The sequence below is a fragment of the Schistocerca piceifrons genome, chromosome 6 (assembly GCF_021461385.2).
Source record: "Schistocerca piceifrons isolate TAMUIC-IGC-003096 chromosome 6, iqSchPice1.1, whole genome shotgun sequence".
Taxonomy (NCBI): Eukaryota; Metazoa; Arthropoda; class Insecta; order Orthoptera; family Acrididae; genus Schistocerca; species Schistocerca piceifrons.
In genome coordinates this window covers 582,509,713-582,525,656 of record NC_060143.1, presented here as the reverse complement: position 1 = coordinate 582,525,656, position 15,944 = coordinate 582,509,713, and positions in this window count along the sequence as shown.

Sequence of the window (15,944 nt, the reverse complement as noted above, 5' to 3'; positions counted from 1 at the left end):
TGTGCCTTTTGTATTTAATTTCAATGCAGTTTTTGTGTTTCATCGTCAATGTGAAGGTCCAGTGGATACACTAAACCTGAAGTGAAACATCGGAATATAAAACTGATCTCACAGAAAGGCTCAAAACATAGACACCAGTAAATGTCAGTCTCCTTGTACTTAAGTCGGCATTGTGAATTTTGTATTTAATTCTGATGCAATTTCTGTGTTTCATCATCAATGTGAAGGTCCCAGAGATGCAGTAAACCTGCAGTTGTGCGTCGGATTCTAAAACTGGTGACACAGGAAAGGCTCAAAACGTAGACAGTAAGATGACTCAGTCTTCTTGTACGTAAGTCGGCTTTGTGATATTTGCATTTAATTCCGATGCAATATCTGTGTTTCATCGTCAACGTGAAGATCCAATAATACAGTAAACGTGAAGTTGTGCGTCGCAATCTAAAACTGGTGAGACAGGAAAGGCTCCAAACATAGACACTAAGAAAAGTCTGTCTTCTTGTACTTAAGTCGGCATTTTTTCTGTTGTATTTAATTCCGATGAAATTTTTGTGTCTCATCGACAATGCGAAGGTCCAAGGTATACAGTAAAGCTGAAGTGAAGCATCGGAATCTAAAATTGGTCTCACAGAAGGCTCAAAACATAGACAGTATGAAGACTCAGTCTTCTTGTACTTAAGACGGCTTAGCGCCTTTTGTATTTTATTCCGATGCAATATCTGTGTTTCATCGTCAATGTGAAGGTCCAAGGCACACAGTAAGCATGCAGTTGTGCATCGGAATCTAAAACTGGTGACACAGGAAAGGCTCAAAACATATACACTAAGAAAGGTCAGTCTTCTTGTACTTAAGTCGGCATTATGCCTTTTGTATTTAATTCCGATGCAATTTCTGTGTATCATCGTCAATGTGAGGGTCCATGGGATACAGTAAACCTGCAGTTGTGCATCGGACTCTACAACTGGTCACTGAGGAGACACTCAAAAATTAGACACTAAGAAATGTCAGTATTCTTGTACTTATGTCGGCATTGTGCCTTTCGTCTTTGATTTCGTTGTAATCTTTGTGTTTCATCGTCAATGTGAAGGTCCAAATGATACAGTAAACCTGAAGTGAAGCATCGGAATCTAAAACTAGTCTCACAGGAAAGGCTCATAACATAGACTGTAAGAAGAATCAGTCCTGTGGTACTTTGGTCGGCAATGTGTATTTTGTATTTAATTCCGATAAAATTTTTGCGTTTCATCGTCTCAGTGTAGGTCCAAGGGATAAGGCAAACCCGCAGTTGTGCATCGAATTCTAAAACTGGAGACACAGGAAAGGTTTAAAACATTGATACTAAGAAAAGTCAGTCTTCTTGTACTTAGGTCGGTATTGTGAATTTTGTATTTAATTCCGAGGCAATTTCTGAGTTTAATCGTCAATGTGAATGTCCAAGGAATAGAGTAAGCCTGAAGTGAAGCATAGGAATCTAAAACTGGTCTCACAGAAAGGCTCAAAACTTAGACAGTAAGAAGACTCTGTCTTCCTGTACTTAAGACGGCATTGTGCCTTTTGTAATTAATTCCGATCCAATATCTGTGTTTCATCGTGAATGTGAAGGTCCAAGGGATACAGTAAGCCTGCAGTTCTGCATGGGAATCTAAAACTGGTGACACAGGAAAGGCTCAAAACACAAACACAAAAAAAAGCCAGTCTTCTTATACTTAAGTAGGCAAGTGCCTTTTGTATTTAATTCCGATGTAATTTCTGTGTTTCATCGTCAAAGTGAAGGTCCAAGGGATACATAGACCTGAAGTGAAGCATCGGAATCTAAAACTGGTCTCACAGGAAAGGCTCAAAGCATTGACAGTAAGAAGAATGTCTTGTTGTACTTAAGTCGGCATTGTGCATTTTGTAATTAATTCCGCAGCAATTTCTGTGTTTCATCGTCAATGTCAAGGTCCAAGAGATACAGTAAACTTGCAGTTGTATATCGTACTCTAAAACTGGTGACATAGGAAAGGCTTAAACCATTGACACTAAGAAAAGTAAGTCTTCTTGTACTTAAGTCGGCATTGTGCCTTTTGTATTTAATTCCGATGCAATTTCTGTGTTTCATCGTCAATGTGAAGGTCCAAGGGATACAGTAAACCTGCAGTTGTGCATCAGAATCTAAAACTGGTGACACAGTAAAGGCTCAAAACATAGGCAATAATAAAAGTCAGTCTTCTTGAACTTAACTCGGCATTGTGCCTTTTGTATTTAATTACGATGCATTTTTTGTGTATCATCGTCAAAGTGAAGATCCAAGGGATACAGTAGACCTGAAGTGAAGCAACGGGATCTAAAACTGGTCTCACAGGAAAGGCTCGAAACATAGACACTAGTAAATGTCAGTCTCCTTGTACTTAAGTCGGCATTGTGACTTTTGTATTTAATTCCGATGCAATTTCTGTGTTTCATCGTCAATGTGAAGGTCCAAAGGATACAGTAAACATGAAGTGAAGCATCTGAATCTAAAACTGATGACATAGGAAAGGTTCAAAACTTAGCCACTAACAAAACTCAGTCTGCTTGTACTTATGTCGGCATTGTGCCTTTTGTATTTACTTTCGATGCAATTTTTGTGTCTCATCGTCCAAGTGTACGTCCAAGGGATGCAGTAAACATGCAGTTGTGCATCGGAAAAAAACTGGTGACACAGGAAACGCTTAAATCATTTACACTAAGAAATGTCAGTCTTCTTGTACTTAAGTCGACATTGTGCCTTTTGTATTTAATTCCGATGCAATTTCTGTGTTTCTACGTCCATTTGAAGGTCCAAGGGATACAGTAAACCTGATGTGAAGCATCGGAATCTAAAACTGGTCTCACAGAAGGGCTCAAAACATAGACAGTAGGAAGACTTTTCTCTTGTACAGAAGTCGGCATTGTGCATTTTCAATATTATTCAGATGCGATTTTTGTGATTCATCGTCAAAGTGAAGGTCCAAGGGATACATTAAATCTGAAGTGAAGCATCGGAATCTAAAACCCGTCTCACAGAAAGGCTCAAATCCTAGACAGTAAGAAGACTCAGTCTTCATGTACTTAAGTCGGCATTGTGCCCTTTGTATTTAATTCCTATCCAATATCTGTCTTTCATCGTCACTGTGAAGGTCCAAGGGATACAGAAGCCTGCAGTTGTGCATGGGAATCTAATACTGGTGACACAGGGAAGGCTCAAAACATAAACACAAAGAAAAGTCAGTCTTGTTATACTTAAGTCGGCATTGTGCTTTTTGTATGGAATTCCGATGCCACTTCTGTGTTTCATCGTCAAAGTAAAGGTCCAAAGTATACAGTAGACCCGAAGTGAAGCATCGGAGTCTAAAACTGGTCTCACAGGAAAGGCTCAAAACATAGACAGTAAGAAGTTTCAGTCTTTTTGTAGTTAAGTTGGCATTGTGCTTTTTGTATTTAATTCCGATGCAATTTATGTGTTTAATCGTCAATTTCAAGGTCCAAGGGATACAGTAAACCTGGTGTTGTGCATCGGAATCTAAACTCGGAGACACAAAAAAGGCACAACACATAGACACTAAGAAAAGTCAGTCTTCTTGTGCTTAAGTCGGCAATGTGTCTTTTCTACTTAATTCCGATGCAGATTTTGTGTTTCATCGTCAAATTGAAGGTCCAGGGGATACAGAAAACCTGCAGTTGTGAATCGGAATCTAAAACTGGTGATACAGTGAAGGCTCAAACATAGACGGTAAGAAGACTCAGTCTTGTTTTACTTAAGTCGGCATTGTGCATTTTGTATTTAATTCCGTTGCAATTTCTGTGTTTCGTCGTCAATGTGAAGGTCCATGGGATACAGTAAACCTGCAGTTATGCATCGGACTCTACAGCTGGTGACACAGGAAACGCTCAAAACATAAACGCAAAGAAAAGTCAGTCTTCTTGTACTTAAGTCGGCATTGAGAATTTTGTATTTAATTCCGATGCAATTTCTGTGTTTCATCGTCAATGCGAAGGTCCAAGGGATACAGTAATCCTGAATTGAAGCAACGGAATCTAAAACTGGTCTCACAGAAAGGCTCAATGCATAGACATTCACAAGACTCTGTCTTCTTGTACTTATGTCGGCATTGTGCCTTTTGTATTGAATTCCGATGCAATTTCTGTGTTTCATCGTCAATGTGAATCTCCAAGGGATACGGTAAACCTGAAGTAAAGCATCGGAATCTAAAACTGGTCTCACAGAAAGGCTCAAAACATAGAGTGGAAGAAGACTCAGTCTTCTTGTACATAAGTCGGCATTGTGCTTTTCAATATAATTCCGATGCAATTCTTGTGTTTCATCGTCAAAGTGAAGGTCCAAGGGATACAGTAAACCCGAAGTGAAGCATCGGAATCTAAATTTGGTCTCACAGGAAAGGCTTAAAACACAGACAGTAAGAAGACTCAGTCTTCTTGTACTTAAGTCCGCATTGTGCATTTTGTATTTAATTCCGATGCAATTTCTGTGTTTCATCATCATTTTGAAGGTCCCAGAGATGCAGTAAACGTGCAGTTGTGCGTCTGATTCTAAAACTGGTGACACGGGAAAGGCTCAAAGCATAGACAGCTAGAAGAGTCAGTCTTCTTGTACTTAAGTCGGCATTGTTCTTTTGTATTTAATTCCGATGCAATTTTTTGTTTCATCGTGAATGTGACGGTCCAAGGGATACAGATAACCTGCAGTTGTGCATCGGACACTAAAACTGGTGACACAGGAAACGCTCTAAACATAAACAGTACGAAGACTCAGTCTTCTTGTACTGAAGTCGGCTTTGTGCCTTTTGTATTTAATTCTGATGCAATTTCTGTGTTTCATCGTCAATGTGAAGGTCCATGGGATACAGTAAACCTGCAGTTGTGCATCAAAATCTAAAACAGGTGACACAGGAAAGGCTCAAACACAGACAGTAAGAAGAGTCAGTCTTCTTCTACTTAAATCGGCATTGTGCGTTTTGTATTTAACTCCGATGCAATTTCTGTGTTTCATCGCGAATGTGAAGGTCCATGGGATACAGTAAACCTGAAGTCGTTCATCGGAATCTAAAACAGGTGACGCAGGAAAGGTTCAAAACATAGACTGTAAAGAGAGTCAGTCTTCTTGTACTTAAGTCGGCATTGTGCCTTTTGTATTTAATTCCGATGCAATTTCTGTGTTACATCGTCAATGTGGGGATCCAAGGGGTACAGTAAACATGCAGTTGTGCATCGGATCCTAAAACAGGTGACACAGGAAAGGCTCAAACATAGACTGTAAGGAGAGTCAGTCTTCTTCTGCTTAAGTCGGCATTGTGCCTTTTGTACTTCATTCCGATGCAATTTCTGTGTTTCATCGTCAATGTGAAGGACCAAGCGATACAGTAAACCTGCAGTTGTGCATTGGAATCTAAAACAGGTGATACAGGAAACGCTCAAAACATGGACACTATGAAAAGTCAGTCTTCATGTACTTAAGTCGGCATTGTGCCTTTTGTATTTAATTCCGATGTACTTTTCATGTTGCATCGTCAAAGTGAAGGTCCAAGGGATACAGTAAACCTGATGTGAAGCATCGGAATCTAAAACTGGTCCCACAAAACGGCTCAAAACATAGATAGTAAAAAGATTCAATCTTCTTGTACTTAAGACGGCATTGTGCCTTTTGTATTTAATTCCGAGTCAATTTCTGTGTATCATCGTCAATTTGAAGGTCCAAGTGATACAGTAAACATGCAGTTGTACATCGTACTCTATAACTGGTGACAGAGGAAAGGCTTAAAGCATAGACACTAAGAAAAGTCAGTCTTCTTGTATTTAAGTGAACATTGTGCCTTTTGTATTTACTTCCGATGCAATTTCTGTGTTTCATCGTCAATGTGAAGGTCCAAGGTTTACAGTAAACCTGAATTCAAGCATCGGAATCTAAAACTGGTCTCACAGAGTGGCTCAAAACATAGACAGAAAGAAGACTCAGTTTTCTTGTACTTAAGTCGGCATTGTGCCTCTTCAATATAATTCCGATGCAATTGTTGTGTTTCTTCGTGAAAGTGAACGTCCAAGTGATACATTAAACTTGAAGTAAAGCATCGGATATCTACATCTGGTCTCACAGGAAAGGCTTAAAACATAGACAGTAAGAAGACTCAGTCTTCTTGTACTTAAGTCGGCATTTTGCATTTTCTATTCAATTCCGTTGAAATTTCTGTGTTTCATCATCAATGTGAAGGTCCCAGAGATGCAGTAAACCAGCAGTTGTGCGTCGGATTCTAAAACTGGTGAACCAGGAAAGGCTCAAAGCAAAGACAGTAAGAGAACTTAGTCTTTTTGTACTTAAGTCGGCATTGTGCCTTTTGTATTTAATTAAGATGCCATTTCTGTGATTCATCGTCAACGTCAAAGTCCAAGGGATAGAGTAAACCAGCAGTTGTGCATGGGAATCTAAAATAGGAGACACAGGAATGGTTCAAAACATAGACTGTAAAATGTGTCAGTCTTCTTGTACTTAAGTCGGCATTGTGCCGTTAGTATTTAATTCCGAAGCATTTTCTGTGTTACATCGTCAATGTGGAGCTGCAAGGGATACAGTAAACATGCAGTTGTGCATCGTGTCCTACAACAGGTGACACAGGTAAGACTCAAAACATAGACAGTAAGAGGAGTCAGTCCTCTTGCACTAATGTCGGCATTGTGCATTTTGTATTTAATTCCAATGCAATTTCTGTGTTTCATCGTAAATGTGAAGGTCCATGAGATACAGTAAACCGGCAGTTGTGCTTCGAACTCTAAAACTGGTCACACAGAAAACGATCAATAATAGGACACTACGAAATGTCAGTCTTCTCGTACTTATGTCGGCATTGTGCTTTTGTATTTAATTTCGATGCAATTTTTGTGTTTCATCGTCAATGTGAAGGTCAAGGGATACAGTAAACCTGATGTGAAGCATCGGAATCTAAATCTGGTGACACAGGAAAGGCTTAAAACATTGACACAAAGAAAAGTCAGTCTCCTTATACTTAAGTTGGCATTGTGCCTTTTGTATTTAATTCCGATGCAATTTCTGTGTTTAATCGTCAATGTAAATGTCCATGGAATACAGTAAACCTGAAGTGAAGCATCGGAATCTAAAACTGGAATGACAGAAAGGCTCTAATCATTGACAGTAAGAAGACTCAGTCTTCATGTACTTAAGTCGGCATTGTGCATTTTGTATTTAATTCGGATGCAATTTCTGTGTTTCATCGTCAAAGTGAAGGATGAAAGGGATACAGTGAACCTGAAGTGAGGCATCGGAATCTATAGCTGGTCTCACAGTAACGGCTCAAAACATGGACAGTAAGAATAATCAATCTTCTTGTACTTAAGTCGACATTTTGCTTTTGTATTTATATCCGACGCTATTTCTGTGTTTCAACGTCAATGTGAAGGTCCAAGGGATACATTAAACCAGCAGATGTGCATCGGAATTTAAACTGGTGACACATGAAAGGATCAAACATAGACACTAAGAAAAGTCAGTCTTCTTGTACATACGTGGGCATTGAGCGTTTTGTATTTAATTCCGATGCAATTTTTGTGTTTCTTCGTCAAAGTGAAGGTTCAAGTGATACAGTAGACCTGAAGAGAAGCATCGAAATCTAAAACTGGTCTCACAGGAAAGGCTCAAAACATAGACAGTAAGAAGATACAGTCTTCTTGTACTTAAGTCGCCATTGTGCGTTTTGTATTTAATTACGAAGCAATTTCTGTGTTTCTTCGTCAATGTGGAGGTCCAAGGGATACAGCAAATATGGAATTGTGCATGGGATCGTAAAACAGGTGACGCAGGATAGGCTCAAAACATATACAGTAAGAGGAGTCAGTCTTCTTGTACTTAAGTCGCCATTGTGCCTTTTGTATTTAATTCCGATTCAATTTTTTGTTTCATAGTGAATATGAAGGTCCAAGGGATACAGTAAACATGCAGTTGTTCATCGCAATCTAAAGCTGATGACACATGAAAATCTCAAAACATAGACAGTAAGAAGACTCAGTCTTCATGTACTTAAGTCGACATTGTGCAATTTGTATTTAATTCCGATGCAATTTCTGTGTTTCATCGTCAATGTGAAGGTCCAAGAGATACAGTAAATTTGCTGTTGTACGTCGTATTCTAAAACTGGTGACACAGGAAACGCTTAAAATATGGACACTAAGAGAAGTCAGTCTTCTTGTATTTAAGTCGGTATTGTGCCTTTTGTATTTAATTCCGATGCAATTTCTGTGTATCATCGTCAATTTGGAGGTCCAAGAGATACAGTAAACCTGCAGTTGTGCTTCGGAATTTAATCTGCTGACACCGGAAAGCCTCAAAACATAGACACTAAGAAATGTCTGTCTTTAAGTACTTCAGTCGGCATTGTGCCTTTTGTATTTATCTCCGATGCAATTTTTCTTGCATCGTGATTGTGAAGGTCCAAGGGATACAGTAAACCTGAAGTGAAGCATCGGAATCTGAAGCTGGTTTGACAGGAAAGGCTCAAAACATAGACAGTAAGAAGAATAAGACTTCATGTTTTTAAGTCGGCATTGTGCCTTTTGTATTTAATTCCGATGCAATTTTTGTGTTTCATCGTCGAAGTGAATTCCAAGGGATACAGAAAACCTGCATGTGTGCATCGGAGTCTAAAACTGGTGACACAGGAAATGCTCAAAACATAGACACTAAGAAAAGTCAGTCCTCTTGTACCTAAGTCGGCATTGTGCACTTTCTATTTAATTCCGATGCAATTTTTTGATTTTCATCGTCAAAGTGAGGGTCCAAGGGATACAGTAAACCTGAAGTGAAGCATCGGAATCTAAAACTGGTGACACATGAATGGCTCAAAACATAGACATTAAGAAAAGTCAGTCTTCATGTCCTTAAGTCGGCATTGTGCCTTTTGTATTTAATTCCGTTAGAATCTTTGTGTTTCATCGTCAAACTGAAGGTCGAAAGGGATACAGTAAAACTGAAGTGAAGCATCGAAATCTAAAACTGGTCTCACAGGAACGGCTCAAAACATAGACAGTAAGAAGAATCAGTCTTCTTGTACTTAATACGCCATTGTGCCATTTCTGTTTAATTGCGATGCTATTTCTGAGTTTGATCGTTATTGTGAAGGTCAAAGGGATACAGTAAACCGGCAGTTGTGCATCGGAATCTAAAACAGGTGACACAGGAAAGGCTCAATAAACAGACAGTAAGAGGAGTCAGTTTTCTTGTACTTAAATCGGTTTTGTGCCTTTTGTATTTATTTCCGATGCAATTCCTGGGTTTCATCGTGAATGTGGAAGTCCAAGGGATACAGTAACCATGCAGTTGTGCATCGGATCCTAAAACAGGTGACGCAGGAAAGGCTCATAACATAGACTGCACAAATAGTGAGTCTTCTTGTACTTAGGTCGGCATTGTGCCGTTTGTATTTAATTCCGATGCAATTTCTGTGTTTCAACGTAATTGTGAATGTCCAAGGAATACAGTAAACCTGAAGTGAAGCATCGGAATCTAAAGCTGGTCTCACAGAAAGGCTCAAAACATAGACAGTAAGAAGACTCAGTCTGCTGGTAGTTAAGTTGGCATTGTGCCTTTGGTATTTAATTCCGATGCAATATCTGTGATTCATCGTCAATGTGAGGGTCCAAGGGATACAGTAAACTTGCAGTTGTGCATCGGAGTCTATAACTGCTGACACCGGAAAGTCACAGAACATAGACACTAAGAAAAGTAAGTCTTTTTGTACTTAAGTCGGCATTGTGCATTTTCTATGTAATTGCGATGCAATTTTTTGAATTTCATCGTTAAAGTAAAGGTCCAAGGAATACAGTAAACCTGAAGTGAAGCATCGGAATTTAAAACTGGTCTCACAGATAGGCTCAAATCATAGACACTAAGAAGATTCAGTCTGCTGTTAGTTAATTTGGCATTGTGCCTTTTGTATTTAATTCCGATGCAATTTCTGCGCTTCATCGTCGATGTGAAGGTCCAAGGGATACAGTAAACCTGCAGTTGTGCATCGGAATCTAAAACTGATGACACAGGAAAGGCTCAAAACATAGACAGTAAGAAGACTCAGTCTTCTTGTACTTAAGTTGGTATTGTGCATTTTGAATTGAATTCGGATGCAATTTCTGTGTTTCATCGTCAATATGAAGGCCCTAGCGATACAGTAAGCCTGCAGTTGTGCATCGGATCCTAAAACATGTGACACAGGAAAGGCTCAAAACATAGACACTATGCAGAATCAGTCTTCTTGTACTTAAGTCGGCATTGTGCCTTTTGTATTTAATTCCGATCCAATTTTTAGTATCAACGTGAATGTGAAGGTCCAAGGGATACAGTTAACCTGCAACTGTGAGTCGGAATCTTAAGCAGATGACACAGGAAAGGCTCAAATCATAAAGAGTGGGGAGACTCAGTTATTTTGTACTTAAGTCGGCATTGTGCCTTTTGTATTTAATTCCGATGCAATTTCTATGTTTCATCGCCAGTGTAAAGGATCAAGGGATACAGTAAACCTGCAGTTGTGCATTGGTATCAAAAACAGGAGGCACAGGAAACGCTCAAATCATAGACACTATGAAAAGTCAGTCTTCATGTACTTATGTCGGCAATGTGCCTTTTGTATTTAATTCCGATGTACCTTTTGTGTTGCATCGTCAATGTGAAGGTCGAAGGGATACTGTAAACCTGCAGGAGTGCATCGGAATCTAAAACAGGTGACACAGGAAAGTCTCAAAACACAGACAGTAAGAAGAGTCAGCCTCCTTCGACATAAATCCACATTATGCCTTTTGTATTTATTTCCGATGCAATTTCTGTATTTCATCGTGAATGTGAAGGTCCAACGGATACATTAAACCTGCAGTTGTGCATCGGAATCTAACACAGGTGACGCAGGAAAGGTTCAACCATAGCCTGTAAAAAGAGTCAGTCTTCTTGTATTTATGTCGGCATTGTGACGTTTGCATTTAATTCCAATGCAATATCTGTGTCACATCGTCAATATGGAGGTCCAAGGAATACAGTAAACATGCAGTTGTGCATCGTATCCTAAAACAGGTGACACAGGAAAGGCTCAAAACATAGACAGTAAGAGGAGTCAGTATTCTTGTACTTATGTCGGCATTGTGCATTTTGTATTTAATTCCGATGCAAATTCTGTGTTTCATCGTCAATGTGAAGGTCAAGGGATGCAGTAAACCCGAAGTGAAGCATCTGATTCTAAAACTGATCTCACAGGAAAGGCTCAAAACATAGACAGTAAGAAGAATCAGCCTTCTTGTAGTTAAGTCGGCATGGGGCCTTTTGCATTTAATTCCGATGCAATTTCTGTGTATCATCGTTAATTCGGAGGTCCAAGGGATACAGTAAACCTGCAGTTCTCCGTCGGAATCTAAAACTGGTGACACGGGAAAGCCTCAATTCATAGACACTAAGAAAATCAGTCTTCTAGTACTTCAATCGGCATTTTACCTTTTGTATTTAAGTCCGATGGATTTTTTGTCTTTTATCGTCCAAGTGAAGGTCCAAGAGATACAGTTAACCTGAAGTGAAGCATCGGAATCTAATAATGGTTACACATGAAAGGCTCAAAACATAGCCACTAAGAAATCTCAGTTGTCTTGTACTTAAGTCGGTTTTGTGCCTTTTGTATTTAATTCCGATGCAATTTTTGTGTTTCATCGTCCAAGTGTAGGTCCAAGGGATACAGTACACCTGCAGTTGTGCATCGGAATCTGAATCTGCTGACACACGAATGGCTCAAAACATAGACACTAATAAAAGTCAGTCATCTTGTACTTAAGTCGGCATTGTGCGTTTTGTATTTAATTCCGATGCAATTTTTGTGTTTCTTCGTCAAAGTGAAGGGTCAAGGGATACAGTAGACCTGAAGAGAACCAGCGGAATCTAAAACTGGTCTCATAGGAAAGGCTCAAAACATAGACAGTAAAAAGACTCAGTCTTCTTGTACTTAAGTCGCCATTGGGCCTTTTGTAAATAATTACGATGCAATTTCTGTGTTTCTTCGTCAATGTGGAGGTCCAAGGGATACAGTAATTATGCTATTGTGCATCGGATTTAGAACAGGTGACGCAGGAAAGGCTCAAAACACATGCACTAAGAAAAGTAAGTCTTCTTGTACTTAAGTCTGCATTGTGCATTTTCTATTTAATTGCGATGCAATTTTTTGACTTTCATCGTCAAAGTAAAGGTCCAAATGATACAGTACAGATGAAGTGAAGCATCGGAATCTAAATCTGGTCTCACAGTAATGGCTCAAAACATAGACAGTAAGAATACTCAGTTTTCTTGTACTTTATTCGGCATTGTGCCTTTTGTATTTATGTCCTATGCAATTCCTGTGTTTCATCGTCAATGCGAAGGTCCATGGGATACAGAAAACCTGCAGTTGTGCATCGGACTCTAAAGCTGGTGACACAGGAAACGCTCAAAACATAGACACTAAAAATAGCCAGTCTTCTTGTACTCAAGTAGGCATTGTGAATTTTGTATTTAATTCCGATGCAATTTCTGTGTTTCATCGTCAATGTGAAGGTCCAAGAGATACAGTAAACCTGCAGTTGTGCATCGTACTCTAAAAGTGGTGCCACAGGTTAGGCTCAAAACATAGACACTAACAAAAGCCAGTCTCCTTGTACTTAAGTCGGCATTGTGCCTTTTGTATTTAATTCCGATGCAATTTCTGTGTTTCATCGTCAATGTGAAGGTCCAAGGGATACAGTAGACCTGAAATGAAGCGTCGGAATCTAAAACTGGTCTCACAGAAAGGCTCAAATCATAGGCAGTAAGAAGACTCAGTCTTCTTGTACTTAAGTCGGCATTGTGCCTTTTGTATTTTCTTCCGTTACAAATCTTTTTGTTTCATCCTCAAAGTGAAGGTCGAAAGGGATACACTAAACCTGCATTTGTTCATCGGAATCTAAATCTGGTGACACATGAAAGGCACAAACATAGACACTAAGGAAAGTCACTCTTCTTGTGCTTACATCGGCATTAAGCCTTTTGTATTTAGTTCCGATGCAATTTTTGGGTTTCATCGTCAAAGTGAAGGTCCAAGGGATACAGTAGACTTGAAGTGAAGCATCGGAATCTAGAACAGGTCCCACAGAAAGGCTCAAAACATAGCCAGTAAGAAGACTCAGTCTTCTTGTACTTAAGTCGCCATTGTGCTTTTTGTATTTAATTGCGATTCAATTTCTGTGTTCATCGTCAATGTGAAGGTCCAAGGGATACAGTTAAGTTGCAGTTGTGCATCGGAATCTAAAACAGGTGCACAAGAAAGGCTCAAAGAACAGACAGTAAGAAGACTCAGTCTTCTTGTACTTGAATCGGCATTGTGCCTTTTGTATTTAGTTCCGATGCAATATCTGTGTTTCATCGTGAATGTGAAGTCCAAGGATAAAGTAAACCTGCAGTTGTGCATCGGAATTTAAACTGGTGACACATGAAAGGCTCAAAACATAGACAGGTGGAAGACTCGGTCTTCTTGTACTTAAGTCGACATTGTAAATTTTGTATTTAATTCCGATGCGATTTCTGTGTTTCATCGTCAGTGTGAAGGTCCATGGGATACAGTAAACCATCTGTTGTGCATCGGAATTTAAACTGGTGACACAGGAAAGGTTCAAAACATAGACACTAAGGAATGTCAGTCTTCTTGTACTTAACACTGCAATGTGCCTTTTCTATTTAATTCCGATGCAATTTTTGTGTTTCATCGTCATCGTGAAGGTCGAAAGGGATACAGTAAACCCGAAGTGAAGCATCGGAATCAAAAACTGGCCTCACAGGAACGGCTCAAAACATAGAAAGAAACAAGATTCAGTCTTCTTGTACCTAAATCGGCATTGTGCCTTTTGTATTTAACTCCGATGCAACTTTTGTGTTTCATCGTCGAAGTGAAGGCCAAGGGATACAGTAAACCTGCATTTGTGCATCGGAATCTAAAACTGGTGACACAAGAAAGGCTGAAATCATTGACACTAAGAAATGTCGGTCTTCTTGTACTTAGGTCGGCATTGTGCCTTTTGTATTTAATTCCGATGCAATTTCTGTGTTTCATCGTCAATGCGAAGGCCCATGGGATACAGAAAACCTGCAGTTGTGCATCGGATTCTAAAACTGGTGACACAGGAAATGCTCAAAACATAGACACTACGAAGTGTCAGTCTTCTTGCACTTACGTCGGCATTGTGCTTTTTGATTTTAATTTGGATGCAATTTTTGTGTTTCATCGTCAATGTGATGGTCCAAGGGATACAGTAAACCTGAAGTGAAGCATCGGAATCAGAAACTGGTCTCGCAGGAAAGGCTCAAAGCACGGGTAGTCAGAAGAATCAGTCTTCATGTACTTAAGTCGTCATTGTGCCTTTAGTATTTAATTCCGATGCAATTTTTGTGTTTCATCGTCGAAGTGAAGGCCAAGGGATACAGTAAACCTGCAGTTGTGCATCGGGATCTAAAACTGGTCACACAAGAAAGGCTAAAAGCATAGACAGTAAGAAGACTCAGTCTTCTTGTACATAATTCGGCATGGTGCTTTTTCTATTTAATTCCGATGCTATATCTGTGTTTCATCGTGAATGTGAAGGTCATAGGAATACGGTAATCCTACAGTTGTGCATCGGAGTCTAAAACTGCTGACACAGGAAAGGCTCAAAACATAGACACTAAGAAAAGTAAGTCTTCTCGTACTAAAGTCGGCATTGTGCACTTTCTATTTAATTGTGATGCAATTTTTTGATTTTCATCGTCAACGTGAACGTCCAAGGGATACAGTAAACCTGAAGTGAAGCATCGGAATCTAAAACTGGTCTCACAGGAAAGGCTCAAAGCATAGACAGTAGGTAGACTCAGTCATCTTGTATGTATTTCGGCATTGTGCCTTTTCAATTTTATTCCGATGCAATTTTTGTGTTTCATCGTCGAAGAGAAGGTCGAAGGGATACAGTAAACCTGCTGTTGAGCATCGGAATCTAAAACAGGTGACACAGGAAAGGCTCAACACACAGACAGTAAGAAGAGTCAGTCTTCTTGTACTTAAAACGGCATTGTGCCTTTTGTATTTAATTCCGATGCAATTTCTGTGTTATATACTCAACGTGGAAGTCCAAGGGATACAGCAAACACGCAGTTGTGCATCGGATCCTAAAACAGGTGACGCAGGAAACGATCAAAAATTAGACACTACGAAATGTCAGTCTTCTTGTACTTATGTCGTCATCGTGCTTTTGTATTTAACTGCGTAGCAATTTTTGTGTTTCGTCGTCCATGTGAGGGTCCAAGGGATACAGTAAACCTAAAGTGAAGCATCAGAATCTGAAACTGGTCTCGCAAGAAAGGCTCAAAGCACAGACAGTAAGAAAAATCAGTCATCATGTACTTAAGTCGGCATTGTGCCTTTTGTATTTAATTCCGATGCAACTTTTGTGTTTCATCGTCGAAACGAAGGCCAATGGATACAGTAAACCTGCAGTTGTGCATCGGAATCAAAAACTGGTTACACAGGAAAGGCTGATAACATTGACACTAAGAAAACTCAGTCCTCTTGAACGTAGGTCGGAATTGTGCCTTTTGTATTTAATTCCGATCCAATTTCTGTGCTTCATCGTCAATGTGAATGTCCAAGGAAAACAGCAAACCTGAAGTGACGCATCGGAATCTAAAACTGGTCTCACAGAATGACTCAAAAGATAAACATTAAGAAGACTCAGTCTGCTGGTAGTTAAGTTGGCATTGTGCCTTTTGTATTTAATTCCGACGCAATATGTGTGTTTCATCATCAATTTGCAGGTCCAAGGGATACAGTAAACCTGCAGTTGTGCATCGGAATCTAAAACTGGTGACACAGGAAAGGCTAAAAGCATTGACACTAAGAAAAGTCAGTCTTCTTGTACTTAAGTCG